This window comes from Adiantum capillus-veneris, chromosome 28, assembly GCF_014529385.1.
Source record: "Adiantum capillus-veneris isolate H3 chromosome 28, ASM1452938v2, whole genome shotgun sequence".
Taxonomy (NCBI): domain Eukaryota; kingdom Viridiplantae; phylum Streptophyta; class Polypodiopsida; order Polypodiales; family Pteridaceae; genus Adiantum; species Adiantum capillus-veneris.
Window position 1 is genome coordinate 117,038,604 of NC_140958.1, and position 7,795 is coordinate 117,046,398.

The window sequence follows — 7,795 nt, forward strand, 5'->3', positions numbered from 1 at the left end:
TCTTTCCAAAGTCCACTATGGCAAAAGTGTGTTGATATTCAATCCCACAGGAATTAACTATCACTTTTTCGAGTAGTCCTAAGGGTCTTTCAATGTGTCCATTAGCCAATTGCAATTTCATTTGAGTTTGTCTAATGGCTGGTTGTCCCCATGATTCCCATATTGCTTTAGTGGCTATGGCTATGCCTACCCCACTATCCAGTATTGCCATGGTTTCGATATCATTATATCTCACTGGAAGGGTTGTGTTTCCTTCTTCCCCCTTTGTAGTATTCTCCGACTTTGTTCATTGGTTTTGGTGGGGACTATGTTGGCGGCATGCGTTCAAGTGGGGGCCCCATGGTAGCAAGGGAAATAGTGGCATGTAGAGTGATAATTGTGGCATGGACAACCTATTACTATAGGTGGTGGTCTCCTCGAGGGTGGAGTAGATAGCACCATGGAATTTCGGGGACGTTGGAGAGGGGGAATGGGGTAACACACCCGACACAAACACAAGGGCCTCTCTATAGCTCAGGATATCCACATCACCCCTATCCTCTCGGAAAACAACTTCAAAACCCACACTTTATACTAGAAGACCACCGCTTGCTCAATTTCCACTGTTCACACACTCCACAAGTCCACCACACAACACATACCTATTGCCACGGTCTATCTACTCCCTTGCACATGCACACAAACTCTCAATCTCACCCTCTCACACAAAACACCGTCGATCCGGGGGGGCACACACATCCACTCTGCCGACACCGAGGGGAAACACCAGAGCAGGAGAAAGAGAAGGAGGGAGGGGAAAAAAACAACAAGACGGAGCAACAGTGGCTTGATCACACTTCAGAAGGCATGTACAAAGGCTTGCACTACCATCACCATGGCCATTTTCAAGAAAAAATACAAAGGGATTTGACAAGCACACTCCTTTGTCGGAGAGCTCCACTTTGCAGGCTCCAAAACGGTACCAAAAAAGCCCCTAATTTGATTAAAATTTGACTTTTATAGGGGGGGGGCTTCAACTATGGAAACTACCCTTTCATTGGCCATGTGGCATTCACATTTGGTATTTTTTGGAAGAAGTAGCCACTTTGCTTTTCTCTACTCTCTCTTGCTCTTTTTGCACTTTGGGGGGGGGGGGGGGGGGGGCATTAGCGATGTCACTATTGCCCCTTAGGCTTTTTTTATTTTTTACCTATTGGGGGGGCTTAGCTTGCATTGCCTCTTTGGCCTAGTTTTTACCCTCTTTGTCCGACTCCCTCCAGCCTTCTCTCTCTCTCTGTCTCTCTCTCTCTCTCTCTCTCTCTCTCTCTCTCTCTCTCTCTCTCTCTCTCTCTCTCTCTCTCTCTCTCTCTCGTTCACTTTTGGTCCGGCTCCCACCTTGCCCTTTGCCTTGGCTTGCCCTGGCTCGGCCTTTGCTTTGTACACCTGGCGGTCCTCCTAGGGCTCTCTCTCTCTCTCTCTCTCTCTCTCTCTCTCTCTCTCTCTCTCTCTCTCTCTCTCTCTCTCTCTCTCTCTCTCTCTCTCTCTCTCTCTCTCTCTCTCTCTCTCTCTCTCATTGCGGGGCCACCCTCCATCTTATGCCTCGACTGCCTCTCGCTCGTGGGACACTCCCTTTGGCATTAGCGACGTCGCTAATGGGGATCCCTCTACCCTTCAAAAGTGGGCATGTTGTTAGCGTGCAAACAAGAAGGAAAATGAGAACCCCTATACCCTTGCACACACCACACCGTCGGAAAGAAACACCACAAAGCTGCGAAAAACACCTTTGTCAAACACCTGTAGAGTCAAGCGAAAAACAGCCCTATCACAAACCATGATTAAAGTTGCTGAAAAACAAGACCATAAAGATTAATCTCGTGTTGTGTAGACCTCTGTAGAGTATCCATATGCTTGATTCCGACACCAGACGAGAGGGTTACAAGCTTTCGAAGTTGGGATATCTCTCAAAAGCTCCAAAAAAGATAATCTCTGTTAGGAAAAAGGGTGTGGAGGGTATTGTAGCTATTAAAAGGGGATTTTTTTGGCTGTTATCCCAAGGTATTTTCTCACTCTTCTTAGCCGACATCATTTCCCCCTTTGGGCACCTTTTAATTGGTCCATTTTAGGCCTTTTTTGGGTGAAAAGTGAGCTGTCGACCACTTTTTGACCAAGGCAAGTGGGAAAAGGGGTTGTGCAGTGGACCACAAAGGTGGCCAAGCACTTGGGCAGCTGGTGTGGACTGAAAATGGCGCCCCCTCTCTCCCCCAACACCCACGAGCCCTCACAAGCAAGGCAAGGAAGCTCCATTAGCTCCTTTGATACACCCTTAGGGGGTACCCAGTCCCCTCCTTATACCCTCCAATTTCCACTTGCTCCCCCCCATGTGGGATTACTCCATTGCCACTTGGCACCATCCTCCCACCTCCCCACTTAAGCCAATGAATTTTCTGTTTTGCTCCCCACATCGAGAAATTTTGGCAGAGGCGTGGCGGGTGACTCCGAGCACCGAATGCGATGCTGTAAAGCCCAGCTCGGAGCTTATCACTTCGGCTATTTACAGAAATCCTCAACCACACCTTTTCTAATTAAATCCATCAAATCAGCCCACTCACCTTTCTTTGCATGCATCCACACCCACTTTCTAAGTAAGGAACTGCCCACTTCCAATGCATGTAACTTATGATGTATGAGTCCGATACACCAGCTATCAAGCATGATTGAGAGTACTCATTGAAAACCACCTTTTAAGAGTTCAACCAACCCTAAACTCTTGCAAATGACTAAGCAGAACCAAGACTTTATACATAATTTTTACAAGAGCACTCTGAAAACTCAAAGCATTATGTATATCTATGTACTCGAGGCTAGTGAGCAAGGCTTTTGGCATGACTTAGTGACTTCATGCTTATCCAAAAAATGCCTGACATAGCTTGCCAACCCCCCCTTGTCTGCTTAGTCATTCATGACAAGCAGAGGTCCCTAGGGTGAATAACTGCTGTATTTCATCCCCAAGAAACCTCATCCACATTTTCAAATGTCTCCACATTGTCTCCTTCCATTGATAGCATTTCTTCAGTCACAATTGTCATCAAACGTGCCAAATAATTCTTTAATCTATAACCATTAACACGATACTTATGCTGTGCACCATTTAAGTCTGCTAGCTGATATGTGCCATTTTCAAACTTGTTCACAACAGTAAAAGGATCTTCCCATTTGATTTGAAACTTATTTTGAAAGGTGTTGTCCAATTTACTATTGTATCGCAACACTAAATCACCCTTCTCAATTCTTTATCTTCCATGCACTCATTGGCTTTTAGTTGAGCCTTCCTTGACACTTCTTCATAGTAGCTCAAAGCTAAAACTCTATCCAATTGCAAGCATTGTAAATCCAATAACCTTTTCTACAATGCATTTCTTTGCTCCTCATCTTCCAATGCAAACAACTTGAGAGCATGAATTTCCACTTCAATTGGCAATAAAGCTTCCTTGCCATAAACCAAGTGGTAAGGGAAAAATCCTGTGCTCGTTTTGATAGCAGTTCTATAGGTCCATAACGCACAAGGCAACCCTGAATCCCAAGTCTTCCCATGTGTCTGCATCATCTTTGTCAGGATCTTTACCAATTCTCCATTGAATCTTTCATTAAGACCATTGCATTGGGGATAATAGGGAGAACTATACCTATGATGTATATGGAGCTTTGTTCTCCTCTAAATCCTGGTCCTCTATTAGAAAGTAGCTCTAGTGGCACACCATATTTGCAACATATGTACTCATAAAAAAATTTTCCCATCTCTTTATGGGTAATCTATTTGACAGCCTTGGCTTCTACCCATTGTGAGAAATAATCCACTGCTATCAAGATGTAAGAATTTCTTTTTCTAGTCATAGGTAAGGGTCCAATGGCATCAAGACCCCATTTTTTAAACATGTCAAAAGCTAGAATTGTCTTTTGCAATTCAGGCTTCAAAATTCTCTTTCCTATCCTCTGACGAGTCTTACCACGCACCGAGCGAGTTTTTCCGAGCAAAGACAAACCCGAGCAAGTGTTTGTACGCAATATAGTACATTTTATCATCAATAGAATATTTATTATTTGTTATATATTGATGCATTACAACAAAAAGAGTTTTCACTTGCTAAATTTGGAGGATTTTAGTGTGAAATTAGGTAAAAATCCTTTTTTTTGTTAAGATATTCAATGTTCTTTTTTCCATTGGTTCCTACAAAAGGTTTTGGTGAACACTTCCTCGTAGGATTCTCTCTCTCTCTCTCTCTCTCTCTCTCTCTCTCTTTTAGAGGATAGAGGAACCTTGGAACACCATTACTTTTCAAATCATAATCAAAACTCCTATTAACTATTTTAGTATTCAGACCTCCACTCACAATTTTAATTGGTCTGGATCTTCCAATCATTCGGATTATCTTGCTAGAAACTGAATATTTATAGCATGACTCCATCAATGCTGATGACTAGCTTGTCGTATGGCTATGGAACATAAAAAAGAAGCTAAACTATAAACGATCACATAATGGCTCGACCTAAAACACCAGTCAGCAGGCAACATTTTCCCCCCAACACAACAGTTTAAGTCTTCTGGTGAAAACTGGCTGAGACAAAGTAGACAGCCCCATCAAACTAGACTTTTAGCATGGTGAATAATCGAGCCACTTACAAGACAATCAGACAAGCCCTATGATTCTCCATTGCATGTACATCATTCCTCACAATTGCATTGGTATGATCAACAAACTTTTGGAGGCACATTTGCTTCATAGAGCCAGGTATGTCTATGGCAGTGAGTTTGCCTTACTGCATAACATCTTTAACAAGCCAATCCAAGTTATCAGATGACATAGCATAGAGCAAAGGAGAAAGTGGTCACACTTGTCTTATGGATTTATACAATGGAATAACATCTGCAAGAGTACCATTAACTGGAATTCTAGTTGACATATTCCAAAAAATAATGTGAAAAAGAATCTTTCCAAACCCATATCATATAGACTTTGAAGTATGAACTTCCATTCAATTCTATCATAGGCCTTATCATATGCTCTGTGGCCGATTGTTTGTGAGAAGATCTTTTAGAAGAGAGTTTTTTGCAATTTTGCAGTGCAATGATCAACATCATATCTAATAAAAGCAATGAATTATTATGCTCTTCAAATGTTGTACGCTCGTGCTAGTACTACTACTTGTAGTCAGCTGAAATATTGGCAGCTGCACGAATCATAACATAGTAGTGCAAGCTCGTGCTCGTGCTCATGCCTCCTACTTCTTCCCAATATCAGATGGCCAATTAGCTCTCGCTTCCTAATTGCACTTGCATGATTTACTACTTTACTTCCGCTGCAATGCTGCTTCATCTCCTTGGAACTACGTCACATTAACCACCAATTCTTGTGGACACCATATTCTGCGTTGAATCGGTCATAAGAGATGAGAGGCCAACAGCCCGATAGCATCAACATAAAAATGTGTTGACAAGTAGGGACTCAAGTACTTGAGCACTTCTGACACCTTAACATTATCTCGCCCAAGTGCCTTCTTAAGGGGAGGATCACATTAGATTTGCAATTTCTCAATACTACTCTGGAGCTTGTGAGCCTTGATGTAGTCCCATACTCTCTTGAGGGCATCAGGCCTCATGGTCTCTGAGGTTCGCAAGATGGGAGCGAGAGGCTGGAGGAGATCCTATAGAGGATCTGAGCGCCACCTCTTGGCTTGGGCTCAGGAGTGGTTTTAAGTTTGACATTGGGCACTTTCTTTCTCATCTATTCACCAACTCATGCAAAACGCAGAGCAGTCACACACTAGACTAGGGGCAAGATTCCAAACGATGGGAAGATGAAGGGTCGCGATCGATGGCAAGAAGACAATGAGCGATCAAAGCTGGCACCTGCACATACAATACCCATACTATAGCAACAAGGCTGCATGATATAGCCGAGAGCAATGGACAGCCTGTACCAAAAAGCACTTACATGGACCAGAAGAGAGAGGTAGAGGTGATGGCGAGGCAACTTTACACAGCTTGCCAGCGAGAGAGGAAAGTGCTGACGAGATGGGATGACTGCAATAGCACACACAGAAACCCTCACTTCTTCTCTCTCTCTCTCTCTCTCTCTCTCTCTCTCTCTCTCTCTCTCTCTGGGCGTGCCAATTTCCTGCATGAGTTGCAATGGGCTTAAAAGTTCAATAGTATGACAAAATCCACAACCATCAAGTATCAATCTTTCTAAATAAAGACAAGATCGGACGACTCAAATTCTTGAGAGGCCACATTGAACTACAAGCATTCTATAATATATTGGGTACTTTAATGTGTAAATTTTGCACAAAACTCATGAAGGTTTTACAAATTATGAGAGCTCTGCCTTCAGCTCATTGCTTGCTTTTAGCTCCAGAATGATGTCGCACCCTCCTATTAGTTCACCATTGTGATAGAGCTGTGGATAAGTTGGCCAATTGGCATACTTCTTAAGACCTTCTCGAACTTCATTGTCACTAAGAATATCAAAGGTACCAAAAGATATACCCTCCTCTTGTAGTATGCTTACCACCTTGGAGTTGAATCCACAACGCGACGATCAGGAGAACCTCTTATGAAAAGCGTAGTGGGCAATGAATTTATCAAACTCTTCAGTCTACTTTCAAGACTTTCTTTATGGACCACACCTTTCTCCATCAGTAATTCCTTTAGTTCCCTGCTCTTATACATCTCAGTGTGACAATATCACAGCCACCAATGAATTCACCAGCAATATACAACTGAGGGTACCAATTAGAGAAATATTTGAGACCTTGCCTGACTGCCTCATTCTCTGCAAATGACTCAGAGGCAGGCAAGGGTGAGCTTTGCGCAAAGAGAGAATGAGTGAGAGAGAGAGAGAACGCTGAGAGAGATGAGGTGATAACTGCTTGTATTAGTCAATTGATTGAATACATTTATAAGAGCCCAAAGGGCGTGATGTGGAAGGGTGCAATCATTGAGTTGTGTCCCTTGGTTGTGCTGGGCGGCGGACAATCAATATGCTCGATTGGGCTTGTACTTCCAACAAAGAGTCTTGTTGCCTCCAAGACAATGATGTTGTTTATGAAGGGCTTACCCAATGAGCCAAAGTGTGGATTCAGTCGCAAGGTTGTAGAGATTCTGAAAGATCTTGGCATCAAAATTGGAGGCTTTGATATTCTAGACATAGCAAAACCATTAATCTTACTTGCATCTCTAATTTCCTCTATTTCTGATGTCTTCTTCTGGCCTGTAAGCTCAGATACCTTTTGAGCCAATTCAGCTGGGTTGGCGCCCTCCAATTATTTACCAAGACTCCATTCTTGAAAAAAAAAAATAACGGAACAACTGAGACATTGTAAGCCTACGAGAATTTAACCGTGAAGAAATGGATGGTGGGATTGTCGGAGCGCTGACGGGACCCATGACGCCTAGAAATGAAGAGCAATCGAGCCCTTCTGCTGCAATACCTCATCCAAGTCCGCTTTGCTGCGTAAATCCTTCAGTGCTGCAGCCATCTTTGAGCTCCGCAGACTTCTCGGAATCGCCCCCCCCCCCCCCCCCCCCCCCCCCCTCTCTCTCTCTCTCTCTCTCTCTTTGAGAGACAACTATAACATATTTTTCAGAATTCAATATACAATACAGAAGCTTGATTCACAGCTCTTACAACAAACGTGAGCCCAGAGTCGTCATCTTCCTTCGATGAGGATGCATATACGAAGAAGAGCACCCAGATGAGAGTTGCAATGCGGAGCAGAATCCATACAATGAGGGGGTTTCTAACACCAAGAGAAAGTC

General features: G+C 43.4%; 1 pseudogene; it reads right to left on the reverse strand.

Annotated features, from left to right (window-relative positions):
• Positions 1 to 6,501: 6,501 nt before the first annotated feature.
• Positions 6,502 to 7,515, reverse strand: LOC147421161 (uncharacterized; annotated as a pseudogene).
• Positions 7,516 to 7,795: the final 280 nt, after the last annotated feature.